A 24,173-nucleotide genomic window follows, 5' to 3' on the forward strand; every position below is an offset into this window, starting at 1 on the left:
CCAAAACAACTATAAAACCCTTTTTCTGGAATACACCAGGACCGCAAGATTAGTATAATACTTGTTTAGTAAACTTTTCACGCCATATATTCTCTGTGGGATTCGACCCTAACCTCGTTGGGTTACTATATTTGACATCGTCTGCTTTACGCTATTAAAAGTGTAAATTTGAGCGTATCAACATGCAAATATTGAAGGCCTTGTATTTTTTTTTTATAAGGGATGAGGATTCAATATAGCTTCAAGTACAAATTGAAAAATGAACCATATCTCATCTTACATCAAGGTAACGAGTAGTGGAAAACTAAGTACTTAAATGGAAGGGTGGAATTAGAATTAGCGTGATTTTTTTAATTCGTGAAACTTAATTGAAGTATAAACTGACAAAAGAATGTAAGGATTCGTGACTCTAAAATACGGTTATTTTCATGAATGATCGGTGAGATTTACCCACGTATCTGTTGCAACAGTAAAGTAACAAAATCTATCTTTTGCCGCATTAAAGTTATTAAACTTTAACTAGTTAAAACAGTAAAGTTACTAAAATATTTACCATTAATAATAAGACAAAACTAACTTAAGTTATAGATAAAGTACTTAGGTAAAGAAAAAAAGAATGTTGTATATAAAAGAAAAAATAAAACATTAAGTAAGTAAAGATCTTTAATGCTCAAGTATAAGGTAATATTTTAATTCATAAACACCTTTCAAACTAAAACTAAAAAATAATTTCTTTTTCCAAGATACGTCCCATTTAAAACAGTAAAAGCATACCTTTTCATCAAAAGAGCTTTTGACTCGGTGACAGAGTTGTTGGTTGTAGGCTAGAAATTTTTGAACTCATAGAAGGAGCGAAAGTCCATTGTTTATAACTGAGGGAACTCAATGCCTTCAACAGTGTCACTAAAAAAGTACTATAGACTAGGACAACCGCTTACCTCCAGACTTTTGAGTCCGGGGAACAGTATATTATTCTGAGAGTGGATAGTCAATAAAGGCGTCATTGAATCACAATCAGCCAGAGGTAGATCTTTCATGTTCTGAAATTCATCGAGCAGCAACTCAGTCAGCACATTCTTGGAGCCCGTTCCAGTTGAATGTACATGTTGGCTCTTCCTCAATAGGCAGTGGATCCAATCACCCAATGGTGTGGTCTCAGTGACCTCGAGATCTATAATCCTGTTGTGATCATCCAGGAGTTCACTATTGAGGTACTCATTAACTTGTTGGCCCATATATAGATAGTATCGAGTCAACTTGGAGGGAAGGTCCAAGTTACAATAAATCCCATCTCCGGAACATTCAATTAATGTCAGTGCAGTCAATCTTGATAAGGATTCCAGCTCCCTCAAGTTAGAGTAACTACAATGTTCTACTGCCACTAGATGTAGTTCCTCCAATCGAGCTAGCCTTGATAAGACCCCCGGTGAAATCCTTTCAAGTGTTTTTTCCTCATTCCAAAACTCTAACATAATTAGATTGGTTAGTTTTCCTATCTTCACCGGCAGCACCTTTAAGTAAGAATCTCTAATGCTGAGAATTTCTAAAGTGACTAGTTCGCCAATAATGGATCTGTCATCCAACATTAAATTAATCAAAGATAGCATTCGCAGATTTGACAACAACTGAACAGATGCTGGAAAACGAAAAATGGAGTCCGTATATCCACTCAGGATTAAGACATAGATTTTTCTCATTTTAACAAAAAAATTGTCCTGTATTTTGAATGGCTCTTAAAATAGTTTTAACATTAGAAAATCAAGACTTGGGCAAAATATTGGTTTAGGAAGCTCATCAAATTTTGTGCAACAATTGACATGTGATTGTATGGCTCGTAAGAAGTTCTTCTTGGGAACTCTTTTGAGTTCACACTGTGACTTACCATAAAAACATGCATGCTTGCCCTCAGAAGTAATATATATAGCCACGTCACGGACCACATCATGTATTTTGACATAATATATGCCTGAACGTTGGAATAACATGAAACGATCTTTCAATGTTTCTAACAGATGATAAACCCTCTTTCTTGCTTCTTCTAAATTTTCAATTTCTGAAAAGATGCCAAGCCCCATTCCATATCTAAGTAACTGTTCAGGCCAAATATTACTATCTTCCTTGAACAAGGAACAAAGCAAAAACAAATACCTGACTTCATCACTTCCAACTTATCATAGCTTAGCTTGAGAGATTGATAAACATTTTTAATCACTCCTTGGATATTTTTTGGTGTTGATCTTTGTAATTGTTTAAGGGCATCTTCCCATGAAGTGTTGCTTTTACACTTTAGCGCTCTTGCAATCGTAATTATTGGAAGCGACAACCCCTTGCATTCTTTCGCAACATCTTTTGCTATGTGAAGAAGTAAAGGATCATCAACTAAATTACCAGATTTCTTCCTAAAAAGAATCCATGCTTCGCTATCAGATAAGGTTCCAACTTTCAAGATTGTTTGGGCCTTCATTGTTTCAGAAAAATTTCGGAGACATGTTGTCAGTGCCACCTTGTACCGGTGGTTGTGGTTGCTACCACTGGGAATTCCAAGTTTCTTTAGAGATTAAGAGTCCCCAAACATCATCCAAGATTACAAGGATACTCTCCTGATCCATTAACCTTGAACGGAGCCAATCTCCACGACTCCACAAATTTTCCGATTCTAATGTCAGCCCGACTTCTCTTGCAATCTCACCCTGAATTCTGTTCAAGTCTGGTTGTTGACTAACAGTTTCCATGCCAAATTCATCAAACAACCTTTCTTGTCTTTCCCTTTGTATGATTTTTTCAGCCAGTGTCGTCTTACCGACACCATCGATACCACATATCCCAATAATAATGAACCCCTTATCTCTGAAAGCTTCCATGACCTCTTCCTCAACTCTACCTTGCAGTATACTCACTACATCTGCAGTAGTCATATTAACACTAGTTAACCAAGATTCAACGTTGGGTGAAATGACTTGTAAGTTTCTCTGGGCAGCCTCCGCTCCTTGCTGTACCCCGCTTCTGATATTCTCCAGCTTATCAGATTCTTTATCCATAGATTTGATTTTGCTTTTGTAGTAAAATAAATACCCAATCTCTTGCACAACCAGCTGGATCAAGCAATCTGTGAACTTGCCCACAACATTAGATAAGATATCCATATCTATCTCCTTTGCTACCAGTTGAGTAGTTAGTATAGTTTAGTAATAAGCCTTTTTGTACTCTGAAGTCAGAACTCTGGTATTTGTTTTTTTAATTCTCTCTTTATGATTGATTTTCTTAGTTACTGGGAAGTAAAGGTGATATGAAATGAAAGCTCAAAAAGCACAAGTGTTGGAGAATTCGGTGTGAAATGAAAGCTCAAAGAGCAGTAATGGAGAACTTTGTAGGGGTGGGCATAGTTTGAGCCAATCCGAAATTCAAAATTTTAGAGTATTTGGTTTGGATTTTTGGATTATGGATTGGACTTCGGATTTTATTTTTAAACTTTTTGGATTTCGGATTTAGTACCTCGGATTTTCTGATATCTGAAAATTTGAAACTTTTATACCTTATATTTAGCCCTAGTCATATATATGTTCCTAATACTTATTAGTCCAAAGGCCCAATAGATTAGTACCCTACGACCCTACACATTATAATATTAAGTCCAAAACAAAATTTTATAATAAAATAAACATAATATAGAACTTGCAAAGCTGGAGTTTACTTCACAACTTAAAGAATAAGACAACTTCCAATGAAACAGAGCGAATAATGTAGAACTGAACTATGCGATTTGATACCTTGTGGTCTAGTGGTAACAATTCTTTGCTGAATCTACATATTTGGTTCCACATTATGCTAAGACCTATAACTTGGTAACTGAGCAATGAATTTCGTTCCTGATAGCCCTGCCTTAAGTGCTTAAAAGTCAGAACCGAAAACTCAAAATATCCAAACCAATTAATCCGAAATCGAACTTAAAATATTTAATCCGATCCGAGCTTCTTTGGATTGAATTTGAATTGTAATTTCTTCAATTCGAAAACTAAAAATCCAAACAGAAATTTTCATGTCCAATCTGACGGCCCGAACGCCCACCCCCGGAACTTGGCATGAAAAGAAAGCTCAAAAAACAACAATAAGGTCTACGTACATCTTACCCTCTCCAGACCCACTTGTGGGATCACACTGGATTTGTTGTTGTAAAGTAGTGAAAATCTGATTCCATATGGTAGACACAGAAAAGTAGAAAAAAAAAAAAGGAAAAGTAATTGTTGCTTTTGGAATTTTCCTTTAGCATTGTATTTCCCTCCTAGTTTTACACAAATAAATAAGTTCTCAAATGATTCTTGTTGAAGCCCTTGTTCTCAATAAGGAAAATTATTAAAGTGGACATACAACATTATCACTTTTTCTCATACTTACCTTTTACCAGTCACACACACACACATATATATATATTCGCTGAGGTTCATGAGTCCTGCATTCAGATTTGAGAATAAATAGAGGGAGAGTGGGGTAAAAAAGAATGCATTAAAATGAGATTAGGGACTAACTAGAAGTAATTTAAAGAAGTCTTAAAAGTAGTGCAAGTCTGATAATTCCATATGGAAGAAAAGTAACTGTTGCTTTTGGAATTTTCCCTCACAGTTTCACACATTTGTTTAAGCTCTCAAATGAGTCATGTTTAAGCCCTTGTTCACTATAAGGAAAATTATTGAAGTGAACATACAAGATTCTCTTTTGCTGACTTTCCTCTGCTTGCCTTCCTCTATTTTTTCCATTTCTTCCCTTCTCTTTTAGCAGTTAAAGTGATATATTATTCGGCCAGTCCAAAATAACTATCAAAGACATGCTAACACCAGTAACCTAAGGAAAAGATGAAAGAGGTGTTTGGTTTTTAACATGATATAAAGTTAAAATTCAAAAACATACCCAAACTATAAATTTTTCACGAGTTTCAGACCCCAAGTATCGGTTGTTCTCTTTTCCTACCTGAACTATCATCATCTATGTATTGAAACACACCTAGTTAAGTATATGATGATTAGAGGCAGATCCAGGATTTGAAGCTTGTGGGTTCCCAGCTAGCAATGTCTGTTGTTACTGGGTTCTCAGCTCAAATTTCTTATATATTTGATAGGTTTCACATTATAAATACAAAGTTCGGCTAAAAGTTGTGGGTTCCCGCGAACCCACACCCAATGGTGTGGATTGTCACGACCCAACCCCGTGGGCCGCGACTGGTGCCCGAGATGGACACCCGTACATACCTACTAACCAGATTTTACTTGCGTTTACATATTAAGGGTTTCGTGCATACAAAACCATATACATATCACTTAGGTCGTCGATTACATTATAACACCTAAATAAATCAGGTTATCGTAGTATATAAGAAAGCCGGACGCAAACCATACATACATCACAGATCTAATGTGACCAACGACCCACATACATGTCTACAGGCCTCTACAAACCATAACATAAACATATGACGGGACAGGGCCCCGTCGTACCCCTGAATAGTCACATACACATAAATATGTACAACGGAAAGATCTGTACCAAAAGTGTGGGCTCCGGATCAAAGGAGCACTCCAAGTAGCAGAACGGCACCCTAGATTGGCGGATCACCACAATAAGTGCCTGTACCTGCGGGCATGAAACGCAGCCCCCGAAGAAAGGGGGTCAGTACCGAATATGTACTAAGTATGTAAAGCATGAAGTACAGAAAACAGAACCATAACCGGAACAACGGTACAAAAATAAGTACATTACCCAGATTACCAAAGCGCTGTTTTACCCAGTCACAAATCATATATGCAGATATCATATGTCAGAAAAGTGCAGACTCAGAATATCAGAATGATTGTTTTCCACACGCGGATCGTATATGCCGAGGTCTTATGTCAGAAGAAGTACGGATCCGGAGTGTCAGAATATTTGCTTTCCAAACACAGATCATGTATGCTGATATTGTATGTCAGGAGAGGTACAGAGGATACAGAATGCCAAAATGCTTACTTTCCGAACACAAACCAAACATATAAGAATCATATATCGTATATACACATATAACAGATCCCGACCCTCCTGGTAAGGGACGCGGTGGACAGAATCATGTAACAGATCCCGGCCCTCTGGAAAGGGACGCGGTGGACAGAATCATCAGATGCCAAAATCGGATACCATATATGCATGTAACAGATCCCGGCCCTTTAGTGAGGGACGCGGTGGACAGAGTAATCAATGCATGTCAGAATCATATGCCGTATATGCAGATAACAGATCTCGGCCCTCTATTGCGGAACGCGGTGAACAGAATCATCATGTGCCATCCTGGCCGCCATCCCCATATCATCATATACAGACATACATATAACAGAACCCGGCCGCAAGGGAGAGGGACGCGGTGAACAATGTAGAGGAAGATGCACGATAACATAACAGAACCTGGCCCAGGCGCAGTGAATAACATACTGAGGCTTGCACGAACAGAGCAGTGAGAAACCATATGCACACATATCCAGACTCGACAGATACATACACTTACCGATATTTGAAGATCATAAACACGTTCTGAACCAATCGGAGTTAGTATGTCAAAGTTACGGACATTCTGTTTATCATAGAACTTTTACGGACATTCAAAGCAAATCCGAGATCACTTACGGAAGTTAGGGATATCCAGACTTACAGAACTCTTTAGGAACAAAATTTTTTATGCTAATCTTGTTATTCATTCATATAATAATCTCCATTATGTCGAGCGTACTCATATCGAATGTGAACAAAAATCGTGGACAACTCGGAAATACCTCAAATAGAGCTTCAAAAGTCATAGATATGTATTAAAACTATATGCATGTAACTGAATAAATAAATTCCAAGACTCGATGGACAAATATATTCACGACATCTGAAGGCTCAGAAATCAGTTTCGGGTCAATCGGAGTTAGTATGCGAAAGTTACAAACTTTTGAGGTACAGAACTTGCTAAGAGCATTTCAGAAGCTCTTTTTGGAAATTTCAAGTAGCAATCATATTAGGGAACTTTCAACTATCGCTAAGGAGCAAATCAAATGGGGTCTTAGAATCATATGTACATATCAAAATACATGTATCCAAAACTTTAGCCATATCAAATATTTTTCGGACATCATTCGGAAGTATACCAACTAGAATCTTTTGAACATCATAAATGCGTAGCAAATCATATGGAACAGCTTATGGAGATCAAAGACGTCGGCCATCCTAGTGGCGCTAAGAATAGAATTTTCTTTAGAAGCACACACATATGTCATTCGTTCATTTCATAAAGGTCATGCCAAAAGAAAGAAAGGTAGGCTTTACATACCTCGATCGCTCGCTAAACAAATCCAGACTCAAGTCTCGGGCTCTCCAATATCTACAATAACGTTATCAATTGCCAAACATTAGCTACAAGTACTTTGAACTTCAATTCTAACTAGTACTTTTCTACAGAAATTTCGGCAGCATCTCCCCTGTAAATTCAACATCCCCGAGAATTTAACTCGGCCAAATTCATCAACAACCACACCAACAATACCCAAAACCATAATAATAGTCATCAAGAATCAATTTAAACGCATTCTAACATTAATAACTTTCCTTTCTACATATTTCATCATTATTCAATTCAACTACGCATTTCCAAGCCAATTCCAAGACTCACATATTCATTATTAATTCAAGATCAACCAAATACAATTCAAAAGCATTTCATATAATTCTACAAAATATTCAATAACCCCTCTAACACCATATTCCACTCGGAATCTCCACAAATGCGACAAAGTCACCATATTCCACTCGGAATCTTCCAATTTCATCAACAACAACAACAATTTGCACCTTAACAACTCCATTCCCATAATTACATAAACTATAATAAAATCACATACTTTCCTACAACAACTTAACAACAAAATTTTCATGCCAACTAGAACCATTAGTCTTCCATTTACATCACGAGGCCACAACAACATAATTAACGTACTAAATAAATTTAATTCATCTTCCTTCACCAAAAGACACCACACGGCCACAACACACACACACACATGGCTCACACACCACACACAACATCTCCATATTTTCCATTCAATTCTACTCACTATAACATATATAAATCTTCCATAAAAAAGATAGAATTTTTTTACCTTTTTCTTCAAATTCTTCACTTGCCACCAAAGTGATTTTCTTGCTAAAATAATTATACCACGTTGAAAAGGGTCTCGAACTTAGTAGGAATACTAGAAAATTATGATTTTTGGATCAAAGTTGGAAGGCTTAAACTTGTGGCCCCTTTTTCCTTTAATACATGGGTTTAATTTTGTTATGGGCTTGGGCCATTTTAATTGCCATGGCCGGCCACCCTTAATTTGTTGGGCCTCTCCTTTTTTTTTTTTCAAGCCCAATCACTTATGGTGAATATTTGTAATTCATGAACCCAATTTCCGAATTTCCAATTTTGCCCTTGGCCTTCCTCCATATTTCCGCATCAATATTTTTCATAATAACATAAATATTAAGTAAGACCAAAATGTTGCCTTGTCTCTTATTAGTCACGCTTATTTCAATTTATCCGAATATGCAAAATTACGGGATATAACATCCTCCCCCCCTTTAGAACATTCGTCCTCGAATGTTCAACTGACCTTATGGGGTCTTGTAATACTTTGGGGAGGTCTCTGTCTTTCCTTCAAAAATTTCCAAACGTTACAACTGCTATCCCCTTTTTCGTACTCGCTTTCTTTCTATTCCCGAACATCGTTGTACTAAGACTTTCCAGCTTTAACTTGTGGTGGAATCAGTATTAGTCTACTTGTAACATCTGTACCATATCATTCGCTTTGCCTTTTAGATTTCATTCAGTCAATGTCTTTCATATATCGCAACACTGACTGATGGGGCCCACCTGTCGATCGATACAGTCATAAATAGGATGTCATATGCATACACATACATTTACTACCATTTCTCTGACAAAACATTCTCCAAACGCTTATTCAAACTTACTCTTATTCCAAAGCTGCGTCGCTCTGTCTCTCTTTTAACTGGCCTATTTTGCCTTAATCTACCCGACCTCTTTAAGGTTTCTAATCGCTCCGCATGTTCTAATTTCCTTTAGGTTACCCCAAATTTCCTATTTGTCCCTTATATCTATATTTGTGGAAATTTTAATACACTTCCTAGGGGGGTCACCCATCCCAGAATTTCTCTGTCCCTAGCACGCTTAACCTCAAAACTTTAATGCATTTCGATGCGTTAATGCTGGTATAATTTCACCCACTTCCCCGCACAACCCTTCTCACGTAGTATAGGGCAAGTCGGGGTCTTAACGATTTTCAGAAAGTTCTCGTAGCGGGTCCCACTCCGATCTAAAGAGTGTCTTTTATTTTTCTGATTATGTAATTACCGAGTTAGCATTTTAAATTCTCAACACTCACTTTTTATCTGTATAAATAGCTACCTCAAACGATTCTATCGATTTGGGCTTCATTCCAATTCCACTAGCAACTAGGGAAAATATATTTATCAACGCATACACATTTCGGAAAAAGATAAGTAGTATACCTGTAATTACGTCTGGTGACGCCTCTTGGTCCTATCGGCTAGCCAAAGCATATAAGCGGTTCGAAGGACCGCTAGAACCAGGAGCTCCGCCATGACCTCTACCACGGCCCGCTGGTGTCGGCATACCCCGCCCCATAGGGCGCATAGCTACAGAAGGGGAAGATGAACCAGCAACTGACCCGGTGGGCTGGGCTGAACCACCGAGACCATTCTTAAACAGACACTCCCTCAAGACATGGTCCTGACGACCACAAAAGAAACAGGCGCCCATAGCACGATAACACCTCCCTGGGTGAGGCTTTTCACAATAAGAACACCAAGGCATGGGTGGCTTTGACTGACTGAAACCTCTACTCACTTGCGAACCCGAGGCCCTGGAGCTTTGTCCTGCTCCTGAGTATCATGTGCTATCAAATCTCTCACCAGTAGACTGTGGGGGTGCGCTTCGCGCTGGCTGAGAAGACTGTCTAGTATGCTGTTGAGGCCGTCCGCCTCGAAACTCCCCAGAATGACTAGCTGATCTAGCCCTCTTGGGCTAGCCCAGTCATAATCTCCGTCAGGATAACGTCTTCTACGTCTATCCTCCATCCCCTGAGCATAGGCCTGCACCCGTGCGATATCCATCCCAGATTGGGATGCCACCGCCATACAACTATCAATCAGGTAATCATCCAACCCCATCACATATCGATGCATCCTGTTAGTCATATCGGCTACAATGGTGGGTGCATATCTGGCCAGAGAATCAAACTCTAAGCTGTACTCTCGGACACTCCTGCCCCTCTGTCTCAGCTGTAAACATCTGTCAACTCTCGCCCGCCGCAACTCTGGGGGCAAAAAGTGGCTGAGAAAGGCGGCTACAAACTCCTCCCACACGGCTGGGGGAGCATTGTCACCCCTAGAAAGCTCCCAGGACTCATACCAATTTACCGCTACATCACACAGTCGATATGAAGCTAACTCAACAGACTCGATCTCGGAAGCTCTGACCAATCTCAGCGCACGCTGCATCTAACGAATAAAGTCCTGGGGATCCTCCTCGGGCTTTGACCTGTAGAACTCTGGGGCACCACAAGTCAAGAAATCACGAACCCTCAAATTGTCATGCCTATCCACATCATCACCCCCTAGCCCGCGTCAGCGAGCCTGTCCTGCTACTAATCTAGTCAATAGCTGCACCGCATCTCGCATCGCCCTGTCCTCCGCCCCTGGCTGAGGAGCTGGGGGCTCGGGTGCTGGGGCCTCTGGAGCTAATGGGGGAGCCTCCTCCTGATCCATAGTGGCAGCGGCTGCTGCTCTAGGCTCCTCTGATAATGGTGGCGTAGCAGAGCCCTCTGACTGGAGCATAACCTCTGGTATAGTCTGGGCACGGGCCCTGGTAACTCTCTGGGCCTGGCTAGTCTCTCCAACTGTCACTGACTTGCCCTTCTGGGCGGCTGTCGCTTTTCTCGGAGGCATCGCTGAAAACATAGCAATCTGTTAGAAAGGAGCCACCCTAATAGCACAGCTCTATCTAAGATCCAAAGAAAGGTAACACCCTAAATGTCCTGTAGCTTCCTGTTTATAGATGTGGTGCACAACACACCGATAAACAAGACTCTACTAGATACGGCCTGTAGACATTCCGAGGACAAACCGCTCTGATACCACTTTTGTCACGACCCAACCCCGGGAGCCGCGACTGATGCTCGAGATGGACACCCGTACATACCTACTAACCAGATTTTACTTGCGTTTACATATTAAGGGTTTCGTGCATACAAAACCATATACATATCACTTAGGTCGTCGATTACATTATAACACCTAAATAAATCAGGTTATCGTAGTATATAAGAAAGCCGGACGCAAACCATACATACATCACAGATATAATGCGACCCACGACCCACATACATGTCTACAGGCCTCTACAAACCATAACAGAAACATATGACGGGACAGGACCTTGTCATACCTCTGAATAGTCACATAAATATGTACAACAGAAAGATCTGTACCAAAAGTGTGGGCTCCGGATCAAAGGAGCACTCCAAGTAGCAGAACGGCACCCTAGATTGGCACTTTTCAAGAAGCATTGGGTACACGAGTAGATCTCAGTACGACATTTCATCCGCAGACAGACGGGCAGTCTAAACGTACTATACAGATCTTGGAGGATATGTTGAGAGCCTGCGTTCTTGATTTTGGAGGTAGTTGGGATTCTTACCTACCCTTAGCTGAATTTGCCTACAATAACAGCTTCCAGTCAAGCATTGAGATGGCTCCATATGAAGCCTTATATAGAAGGCGGTGTCGTTCTCCTATCGGATGGTTTGAAGTGGGAGAGGCTAATGTATTGGGACCAGACTTGGTACAAGAAGCTATCGACAAGGTCCAGTTAATTAGACAGAGGTTTCTCACGGCTCAAAGCAGACAAAAGTCTTATGCGGATAAGAGAAGAAGGGATTTAGTGTTCACAGTTGGGGACGAAGTTTTCTTGCGAGTCTCTCCTATGAAAGGTGTGATGCGATTTGGAAAAAGAGGTAAATTGAGTCCGAGATTTATAGGACCATATGAGATACTTGACCACGTAGGAGAGGTGGCTTATCGTTTGGCACTTACTCGTGAGATGTCTTTTATTCATCCAGTGTTTCATGTTTCTATGTTAAGAAAATGCATATCAGACCCTTCTCGTGTGCTAGAAGCACCAACTATAACCCTTGATGAGAACTTGACGTATGAAGAGGAGCCAGTGGCTATTGTTGACAGACAAGTAAGGAAGTTACGGTCAAAAGAAATTGTGTCCGTGAAAGTCTTATGGAGAAATCATACCATTGAAGAAGCTACTTGGGAGTCCGAGAACGATTTGCGAGCCAAGTATCCCCACTTATTTCAGTCTATAGGTATGCTCTTATTTTAAATTCGGGGACCGAATTTCCTAAGGTAGAGAGAATGTAATAACCCATATTTAAGTGTAGGTAATTAGTTAGTTAAACTTATATATAAAAAAAGGAATAAAGGGCATGTGGGCCGCAGCCCTTAAAAACAATGGGCCTCAGCCCATTATAACGTGAACAACAAGGGCAAAGGCTGAACATATGTTCTGCCAACCACTTTGAAAGAAAAGAAAATCAAAACAAAAACGTGGGTTCAGCCACTTTCAAGTGAAGAAGCACAAAAGGAATTCAAGCATAGATAAATGATAAGGATAGGAGGAGAAGAGAAAGGTAAATTTCTCACCTTAGTTATAGATTTAATTCATATTTTTTTTTAAGAAGTGGGATTGAGAGTTGAAGAGACAGAGGTAGAAGAAACAGAGAAATTTATTAATTTTCAAGAATTGAGTGAATTTCAGTATATACCATAGGAAAAGTAAGTTGGACAGTAAGGTTGTTCTAGTTGTTAATCCAAAATTGGTAGATCGTGGCTTAATTGAATTACTCAAAGCGTGAGCAAATATAAATAATTAGATTGATTGAAATTTTAACAGGAATCCTGAGGATGGGGTATTCTAATTTAGTTACTAGTTAGCCAAAATAAGGGAATTAACACGAGATTGATATGATGTGATTATAGATTGATCGAAGGAAGTGGTACGGATTTGCGTGGTGACGAGTCTGGTATTTCGACATGAGTACTGTGAGTAGTAATTTTACCACAATTTGTATTTTCATAACCTTCATGGTTTATACATGATTTTGAAAATAAAATGTGTTACTGATGCTTTGAAATTGCATGTGGGACAAGTCCTTTACTTGATATAGTACCGAACAATTTACTTGAGATGGTTACCGGTTATTCTAGTTGTTTTCACCGTTACTAGATATGTTTTACCGTTACTTGAGATATGATTACCGTTTCTGAAATGAAATTACATGATTTGATAAGAATTGAAATGCCCTGTGTTGTTTTTTTTTTTTTTTTTTTTAGCAAAGTCCACTAGGCTTGTGAGCCTAGTGCTGATTTTATAAATTTTCAAAAGCACAAAATAAAGAGTCTTTACAAATAGTGCCAAAAAAGGCTAATAAAATGCAAGAATTAAACTAAAGACCAATCCAAGTCTTATATGATGACTTAAGTTGGCGCTACAAATTGCTAAATTAAGAATATGATAAAAACTAAAACTTGAATAAATGAGCTGTTAATCCCATTTATTATGCATATGTGAAATGTTCTTCCTCCTCTTGTCAACCAACATATGTGCCAGGTTTGATCCCTTGATGCACAAGTTGGCCAATCCTCCATGTATATCAGTTGTATACGTAAAACTTGAGCAAGTGTGTCCCAAGTTTGATCCGATGCTGCACAAGTTGGCCAATACTCCATGTATATCAGATGTATATCCGCGTATATCAGCAATGTACTTGTGTATATCAGTGTCTGAAAATTTGAGTGTGCTTAACACTGATGTTGTTCCTTTGATGTTTGAAACCTTCTGCAATATGCAGCTTATATCTCTGATGCCCATAACTTCCTTGTTGCAGTCAAACCAGTCTCCATATAATGTCTTCTCCTCTGCAGGTTGAGCACAAAGTGCTAATACCACTGCATGAGGATTTGGCATCATGTAGGAGCTGATTGACAATGCAAGGAGTTGTCTTAGTTCCCATTACAATAGTTCTATAAATTCCTGAATACCTACCATCTTCAAATGGTAATGAGTCATGGTATTCCTTTCTTGATTTCTTCTCGTCTCTTTGCTGTATGAGTCCAGTACCATCATCAAGTCAATTTGTGATCTTCCCATATCATGTCCTATGTGAGTAGGATCAATAGGACAAAGCATGTGATCAGCTTTGTTTATAAGTTGAAACTTATCCTCATAGTTCCAAGGGATCCTCAGAATTTTGATTTTCTGATGTGTGTAGGTAACCAATGGACCATGTCCTCTCCTATGTGAATAGGATCAATGGTTCCAAGTATTTGAATAACTTGGGGAGAATGAAAATTCCACTCAGTATGTATCATATCCTTTCCATTTTAATAGGATCAATGCTACAAAAACCAGTAGAATTTCTAGAATACTAGTAGATTTCCAGCTTACATGCATAATGTGTACCTGCAAAATGGAAACAACTGTTAGAGTATGAGTTCTCATCATGTTCTCCTCAGCACATCCAACTCAGGCATAGTTTGCAGGCTTTCATTTTGTTCATCTTTCACAATCTGAGCAATTTGCTATCCACTCCTCATCATTAGACTGAATACAATCTCCTTCTCCTCCCCCAAAAAATGAAGGAACAGCAGATTTGCCTTTGAATTGCACAGCTCGAGTGCCAACTGTTTGGTGATCAGGGAGGATTTTAAATCCTCTTCAATTGTCTACTTCTAAAGCTTGGCATGCCCAACTTGTCAAGTCAGTCCATTTCTACTTAATGCAGTAGCTGATCAAAGCAGCTCTGATCACCAAGTTTGCTGTGTTTTTTTTTTTTTTTTTTTTTTTTTTTTTTTTTTATATAACTTCAACCTTCAGCTTTACACTTGATTGCCAGCCTCTCCTTGCCAAGGTACCAGTAGTAAATGCAAACCAGTTCTGCATGTACAGCAGTTGTTGCTGCAATGTCCCTTGTCCCACCTTTGATCATAGTAGCCTTTAGTCTTCTCTGCTTGTATATCTGATCTTGTAACTTCTCCTGGATGATACATGAATGGCTTCTTTTCCTCTTGCATGACTGCATGACCATCAGTTGTTTCTTTGTGTTGGTCCCTCTTCATATGTGCCTCTGGTTCCATAGCATTGATACTTGAAAGGCATATACACACAACATGGCATCTGTATGTACAGCCTCTGGTTCTAACTTCTTCTCTTTATTTTGTTGCAAATGTGTAACTGCATTCATGTGTAATTTTGAACTTGCATAACTTGCACAAATCAAATGCCTCCTTATTTGTGTATCTCCTGGTTCACACCAGTTCAGTAGAACCAGTACTACACCAGCTTTTTTTTTTTTTTTTTTTTTTTTTTTTGGTGGCTTTGCTTGTTGTTTGATCCATCTGATGAGAAGTTCAGATGTCATGAGTGCAAACTTCAATAAGAAGTATCAAATCCCTCCAGGGTTTTTTTTTTTTTTTTTTTTTTTGGTTAAACTGCTGAACTAAATCAGCAATTTTGCTGATGCTGCTACTGTATCATCATTTGAGTAACTGCTGCACTCGTGAGTTCCATGCTACTGTCCACAGCCTTGATCAAGTGAAGGCCATTGAAATCTTCATATTTCACTCTAGTGCAAAGAAATGAGATTGTGAGATGACAATTAAAGTGGTTGCTGCAGGTTCTTGATCCATTTAAGTAGCAGTTCAGATGCCATGCAAATGAACCTCTGCTACATCTTGTGAAACTGCATACTAAAACTCCTCCATTGCAGATCCAAGCCTTGTGTATTTGCTACCCCCTTTATTTGTAACAGTTTCAGCTTTCCTGGCACCTTGAGTTTTTAGCCTGCAACTGCAGAAACCAAGACCACTAATCTGTAGAGAACCAGAAGTCAGTTCTCATACACCTATTGAAAACAGGACCCTTGCATGCACTTCCTCCTTATTAATTCCTCCAATTGTACACTCAAATGAGATACCAACTACTCTGTAAGCTTGACAAACCACAGCAGGTGCAGTATTCATCAGATAAAGCAGCTGAATCATCTAAGCAAAAGGCACCATCAGATCCTTTATTTGACAGCAACCAAACCAAGGCTGCAAAACAGCAACCTGTTTGGCATCAGGTGAAGCATCTGCACCAGTTCTGAGTTGCTGCTGTTTGGCAACTTGCCAAAAGTCAAAAATCTTGCAAGTTTGAAGTGGCCTTTGATGTCCTCTTGCAATTCATTGCTGGTTTTGTTTCTCAACCACCAACTATTCCTCCAACTAAACAACTGTCCACTTCACTCCATGTAGTTTTTTTTTTTTTTTTTTTAATCCGGTTATCCCCCCATAATAGTTGTAAATGTATGGTTCCATCAATCTGAATCTTCACATCAAGCGTTTCCCACCAAACAATCATATTTCCCATTTTGCCCCTGATCATGACAAAACAGACTTGATAGTCCAACCATCAGGTTCTACATACAATATATTGTAAATGATTGTAGAAATCATTATCAGCAACCTGTTTGGTACACAAGTAGTGAAAAGGTTTTTTTTTTTTTTTTTTTGGACTCAAAGCAGTTTCTCTGTATTGTCAATGTCACAGTAGGCTGAGTACAAAGTACTAATACCACACACTGTAACACTGCTACAGATCAGTTGCTGGTTTTTTCCTTTTTTTTTTTTTTTTTCTCATCTCATTAATCTTCAACCTGCAGTCCAGGAAACTAAACTAGAAGAATAAATCAGCATCCATCAGTATCTCCTCTGAGTCCTGATTCTCAAGTAGGGACATTGTAACTTGTCACTATTAAGAATCCTCCTACCCTTTGAATCAAGTTCTGTAAAAGAATGCACAACAACCTCTCCGTGGTCAAGTGCAACATTAGCCAAGTGGTCAGCTAATTGGTTACCCTCTCTCATAATATGCATGACCTGTACATTAGCATCGTCTATAATTTCTAGCAATTTTTCAACAACCAATGCTATATTCCAAGGAGGCTTCCACTCCCTATCCAATATGTTCTTCATTAAAAGTGAGTCAGTCTCCAGGATGAATGAGTAAACATGTTGAGATAAGCAGTATTTAGCAGCTTCAAGTAGTGCCATGGCTTCAGACTCATTATTTGTTGCATCCTCCATTTCTTTAGCTCTAGCAAAAACCAAATCACCAGTATGATTCCTCACACAAAATGCAAAGGAACTCCTACCAGGATTGCCCCTCGTAGCACCATCTGTATTACATTTCCACCACCCTTCAGGAGGCAAATACCACCAAACCTTTGTCACTTGTAATTTTGGGACGAATTGTTCCAGAATTTTCAGAATGTCAAGCCATCTATGAGGAATAATTTTGATACCTGGTTTCCTCAACCTTACCAGTAGTTGAATGTTAGTGGAAGCTTGATATATGACTCTGCTAAACGAAACTTTATTCCTATGCTTATCCCCGTTCCTCTTCTTCCACAATTCCCACATAATAATAGAAGGAATAGCATAGAATATAGGTTTCATTCTAGGTAACACATCAGCAGTCCACCATTTCAGTATAACTTGATGCAGATGCATTCCTGAAATATTAATACCAGCAGCAGCACAAAAATATGACCACGTCTTCTGAGCAATTTCACATGTTAAGAATATGTGAGGAACAGTTTCTTCCTTAGGTGCTGCGCAACAGGAACACTTAGACGGCATGTGATATCCCCAACTCCGGATCACATCATCCAATGGCACTTTGAAATGCCACACCCTCCACATCAGGAATGCTATTTTAAACGGCAACCCTTTCACCCATATCTTCTTGTAAACATCCCTTTTTTCACCTTTGCTTCTTATATACTCCCATGCAGATTTGACGGTGAAATCACCTTTAGTTTCAAGCATCCACCAAGGCTTATCTAATTCATCTCCTTTGACAGGTGGTTGGACATCGTTTAATATATATTCAGCAAGTTCTTCAGGCAGATTGTTTCTGATTGCCACCTCATGCCACCTACCTTCTGTCACTACATCTGAAACATTATTAATAGCCTCATTGCAGTGAAAATCAGAAGGTGTAAGGAAATAAAGTGGTCCTAAACCAGTCCAATTATCAAACCAGAACAGAGAAGACCCCATTCTAAGTTGCCACCATATCTGATGATCAATCAAATCTCTTGCTTGAAGCATTTTCCTCCATATATGCGAACCTTCTTTCCATGGCACCAAAATAGGATTGTTCTTTTTCAGATATTTGTTGCTCATAAAAGAACTCCACAGAGATGGTTTGGTTCTGAAATTCCACCATAACTTAGCAAACAATGCCATGGACATGTCACTAAGAGATCTGAAGCCTAAACCCCCTTCATCACAAGGCAAGCAGACAGTATCCCATCCTGCCCAATGTCTATTCCATTCTCCAACAGTGTTGCTCCAATAAAACTGGGCAAATATTTTATGCAGCTTCTCTATCACAAAGGAAGGTGGATCTACAGCAGATATCAAGTGCATTGGCATAGCCTGCAACACATGTTTTAATAAAACGGCCCTTCCGCCAAATGATAGCAGCTTCCCTTTCCATCCCTGTAGCCTGTTTCTCACCTTCGTAATGAGCTCTGAGTAAAATGACATCTTACTTCTTGCATAGTAGATAGGGCAACCCAGATACATCAAAGGAAATTCCTTCCTTGCAATGCCAGTAACTCTTTCTACCTTTCGAAACTCCTCCTCATCCACTCTGTCGTGCAAATATACTGAACTTTTAGTCTTGTTTATCAATTGACCAGAAGCTTGTTCATATTCAGTCAAAACATTCATGATCAAACCCAGGGATATCTCACAGGATGATGAGAAAATGATGGTATCATCTGCATACGCTAGGTGATTAATTTTCGGACTCCACTTCGGCAAACCAAATCCAGTAAACCACAAATTGCTATGCAAAGCATTCAAACCCCTCGATAATACTTCGGCAGCTAATATGAACAAAGTAGGCGACAAAGGATCGCCTTGCTTAACACCCCTAGTAGAGTGAAAGAAACCACGAGGTTGGCCATTGATGAGTACCGAATACCAGTTATTTCCGACAATTTCATAAATCAAGCTTATAAACTGCTCACAAAATCCCATTTTCCTCAGAACATTTGTAAGAAAAGTCCATGACAACCTATCATAGGCCTTCGACATGTCCAATTTCATTACGACATTAGGAACAATAGCATTGGCATTCTTCTTGCCTTTATTGGTTCTGAGTCTGATATCAGTGATTATTTCCTGGGTCAATAAAATATTCTCAACAATGCTTCTACCCCTCACGAATCCTGCTTGATTCTGTGATATCAAATCCGGCAACAAATGGACCATTCTCTCATGTACCACCCTGGAAAACACCTTGTTCACAAAGTTACTCAGACTAATAGGCCTCATGTCACTAAAAGTGTGGACATCTTTCTGTTTTGGCAACAACACAAGATTAGTATGAGTAATGTATCTAGGCAGTTCAAAACCTCTGAAGAAGTCCCAAACCATGTTGAAAATATCACCCCCAACAATATCCCAGCATGTTTGGAAGAACAAGCCTGTAAAACCATCAGGACCGCCTGCACTTGTACTGTTTAACCCAAAAACCGCCTGCTTCACCTCTTCTTTCGTAGGAGCCGCAACGAGTTCTTCATTCTGTTCGTTACTGATCATGGAGGGGACATGTTTCAGGATATCAGGCTGTGTAGGAACCGGAGTTTCATGAAATTGTGCCTGAAAAAACCCAACCGCCTCCTCTGCAATATCTTCGTCATTGTCAAGCCATTGCCCCTGCGAGTTCTGTATTCTTTTCAATTGTAGCATTTTTCTTCTGCCCTTCACATAGGCATGGAAGAATTTGGAATTCTTGTCACCATCTTGAAACCACGACATTCCAGCTTTTTGTTTCCAAAATTCCTCCTCCAAATGCAATACTCTAGTAAGTTCCGCTTGCACTTTCATGAGTTTCTCCCTGTTATCATAAGATGGATTTGACTCAAAGAGAGCTTCATGAGTTTTAATCACTTCCTCAAGGTTAGTGATCTGCTGAAAAATATCACCATAAGTGGACCTGCTCCATTGGGATAAAACATGTTTCATTTTCTTCAGCTTCACATTAAAGGTCCAGAAAGAATTAGCAACCACATCTGTCTCCCAATTTTCTTTGACAACATCAATAAAAGTATCATGCTTAGTCCAGAAATTTAAGAATTTGAAATGTTTCTTGAATTTCTGGATCTCTTTTTTGCATTCCAGCAGCAAAGGAGAGTGATCTGAGCCACACTTGATCAAATGATTAATTTCCAAGCCTGGAAACAACTGTTGTAGTTCAAAGTTACCCAAACACCTATCGAGCCTCTTGAATACACAATCATCTGCCCCTCTTCCATTCCACCAGGTAAAAACACTTCCCTTATACCCCAAATCAGTTAGATTACAAGATTGAATACAGTGCCTAAAATCTTCAACTTCATTCAGAGACACCGGTAAACCTCCATACTTCTCCTCTTCATCAGTGATGACATTAAAGTCACCCCCCACTAACCATGGAATTGTCATATCAGAAGCAAGATTATACAGAGAATCCCAGAGTTCAATTCTTTCTATCCTATCACACTTAGCATAAACCAAGGTGACAACCAATTCCATATCTACATCCCAGTTAAATAACTTCAATGTAAGATGCTGAGCAGTGTCCATCAAGATTGTCACTTCATACTCTTCATCAACAAAGGCCCAAATATAATAATTAAATTACTGTCTGGGTTTTGTTTAAGAGCTGGAGAAATATAATAATTTGGACCCAACATTCCTCTAGCATAATCTAATGCCTCAGTAAAATCATTAAATCCTTTAAAAAGAGGTTTTCTTATGTCTTTAATAGAGTCTAAAACTTCTATCCAACTTTAAAAAACACCATTAGTTTTACCATGAACTACAACATAAAACTTGAATTTTTTGTCTAGATTTTTCTCTGTGAAGTATTGACAAAGAGAATTTAAAGTAGCTACAAAGTGTTTATAATCCTTTTTATTATGTGAAATCCATAAATTATCTACTAAACATCTCTGTTGTCTGTCTATTACATATTCTGATAATACTTTAAAAGTCCAATATGATGGCGGGAAAGCTACTAAATTATTATCTCCTACTTGTATTCTTTCTAGAGCATTTCTTTTTAATGAAGATGTAGGTCTAAAACGAAGATGACCTAATACTGTCTGTCTGTAAGTGTCTTGGGTTAAGGCTATGCCTTTCTCCTTGTCTGCTGTCTGAGAACTGGATGGTCTCATGCTGTTCAAATAGAAAATTAGTTAGCAGTAATCTTTAATCTACTTAATTGTTCTGCTAGATTATTATCCTTTCCTTTTATATGTTCAAATTTTAGATTATAAATTGAAATTGTATCTAGAAAATTTAGCCATCTCCGTCTACTACTATTTTTATCATTTATCTTTTGATAAAGTTTAACTATAGCTTCACAATCTGTTCTAACTAATATTTCTGGTTTGTTTAAAATATATAGTCTAAAGTTATTTAATCCATATATTACAGCTAAAATTTCTACATCTATACTACTCATATTTCCTTTTTCTCTGTACTTACCACTTTGATAGGCACATATCTTTTCTTTACTTTTATTACTATATTTATTCAGTCTTGTTTTTAATACTGCTCTCCATCCTTCAAAACCACCATCTGTTTCTATAATTAAATAGTCTGTTTCTAATGGCATATTTAAGTCAGGAATATTTTTTATTTTTTCTTTAATTTTTTGTACTAATTTAATGTCTTCAGTATTAAAATATTTTTGGCCATTAGATCCTGTTTTTGGGTACAATGGTCCCGCTATTTTTCCTAAGTCTTTTATAAAATTCTAGCGTAATTTACTATTCCTAAGAATTTTTGTAATTCTTTAACATTATCTAGCTTATCTGGCATATCTAAAGTTTTTTTTTTAGCAATGTGGGGTTGTAATTTTATTTTACCGTCTACTAGTACTACTCCTAAAAAATTTATATAATTTTTACATAATTCCATCTTTTTCTTACTGATTATTATATTGTTTTCTACAAATAGTCTAAATACCGTTTGTAGGTGTCCTAAGTGTTCTTTAATATCTCCACTAAATACCAGTATATCATCTACATATACTAATACAAACCTTTTGTATTCGCCAAATATACTATCTATTTTTCTTTGAAAAATTGGTTGAGCTGTCTTTAATGCAAATGGAGTCCATTCTATACTTTCTTCATGCATTCATACCTGCCAGTATCCTGATTTATAATAAAATTTACTAAATATTTTCTTTCCTTGTATTCTATTTATTAATTCTGTTTTATCTGGTAACTTATATCCATCTGTCCTAGTATTATCATTCAATCTTTTGTAATTTATTACCATTCTAGCTTTTCCTCTTACTATCTCACTATGATTTCTTACCAAAAAGGCTGCAGGTCTATGTTTAGAAGTAAATCTCCTTATTACTCCTAAATCTAATAGTTCTTTTATTTGTACTTTAAAATCTTCTACATCTTGATTTGTTGCTTCAATTGAAGCTGTTTTAATTACATATTCCGGATTTATTATATCTAATACAATCTTGTTATTTTTCCAATGTTTTAAAGTTTTTTCTCCTATAATTTCTATTTCATCTAGTATTTTTATTATATTATCTAGATCTTTTTGATTTTTTTATTACTCTTATTCTTTCTATTCATGTTTTAAAATTATATAATTCTATTTCTATATCTATGAAAGTATAATTTTTTTCTAATAGGTTTTCATCTTCTAATATTTCTTCTCCTTCTAGGATTAAATTCTTTATTTCTGTTTTATTTTTAAAACATGTATTATTTTCTTGAAAGTCTTTACAACAACTGTCTTCTTTTCTCTGCAGGTTCATTTGGTCTGTGGTAGGGATCTTCTTATGTCGGATTCTAGTTTCGGTCTTAAGAGCTTGTACTGGTGTATGAGTAATATTTTTTAAGAAAATTACTCCATCTCTTGTAATCATACAACTACCATTATTATGTAACATAAAGTCTTATCCTATGACAAAATCTACATTTGAGAAAAGACATGTTTTAGCCCCTGAACTTGGCACGAAAACTCATTTTAGCAACTAAACTTAACTTCTGTTTATTTACCCCCCTTAACAAGTTACGTTTTAATTATTTTCCCCCTCTAGTGCCCCAGACCAGTTGAGGTCTGGGTCGTGTTAGACACGCGCGAGCTAATTGGTCCACGTATTTATTTAATTCCCCAACTTATTTTTACCCGTCCCCACTTAAAAAACCCGACCCAGCCCTAATTAACCCGACCCATCCCAAACAAAATACCCAACTCGGTTCCCAATCGTCATTTTCCCCTTTCCACTACATATCCAAACCTCCACTCTCCACAAACCGATCATTGCAAAGTTAAAAATCCAAAAAATACTTAAATCTTGTCGTTTCTGAGTGATATTGAAGATTAGTTAGCCACAAAGGTACACGATTGTTGTTGTTCTTGTTAGGGTTTGTCTAGATTTCGATAGATTTTGATGTTACTGTTTTTCAGTTGTAAAAAATTTATCTTTAACTTTGTTTTTTTTTTTTTGGTGTAAATGGTAACTGAATCTTGTAAGTTTTCATTTGTTTTTAATTTTAGGTTTTGTGAAGAAAATGGACGATGTGTTTGTGACTTTGAGGTTTAACCACGGAGGTAATTTAGAAAAAACCCCTCGTATTAAGTACGTTGGAGGTAGTATGACAGATTATTTTGATGTTGATCTTAATAAATTCTCTTATTTTGAGCTTGTTTACTATGTTAAAGAAATCAGTTATAATGTTTCATCTTGTTGTGTATATATTAGACCACCTAAATGTCGATTTTTAGTAGAAGTTAAAAGTGATAGGGACATTATTGGTATTGCACCTCAATTAAAAAACGGAGATATTGTTGTAATTTTTGTGACTCATCTTGTTGAGGAACCTATTGTGGTCCCCCCTGCTCTTCCACCTATTACCCCTGTGGGTGGGGAATCTTTTACTGCT

At 38.0% G+C, this 24,173-nt stretch overlaps 1 pseudogene; it reads right to left on the reverse strand.

Annotated features, from left to right (window-relative positions):
• Nucleotides 1-426: 426 nt before the first annotated feature.
• LOC132628531 (probable disease resistance protein At4g27220) lies at nt 427-3,143 on the reverse strand (annotated as a pseudogene).
• Between the last annotated feature and the right edge of the window lie 21,030 nt (nt 3,144-24,173).

The sequence above is a fragment of the Lycium barbarum genome, chromosome 2 (genome assembly GCF_019175385.1).
Source record: "Lycium barbarum isolate Lr01 chromosome 2, ASM1917538v2, whole genome shotgun sequence".
In the NCBI taxonomy this organism is placed as follows: Eukaryota; Viridiplantae; Streptophyta; class Magnoliopsida; order Solanales; family Solanaceae; genus Lycium; species Lycium barbarum.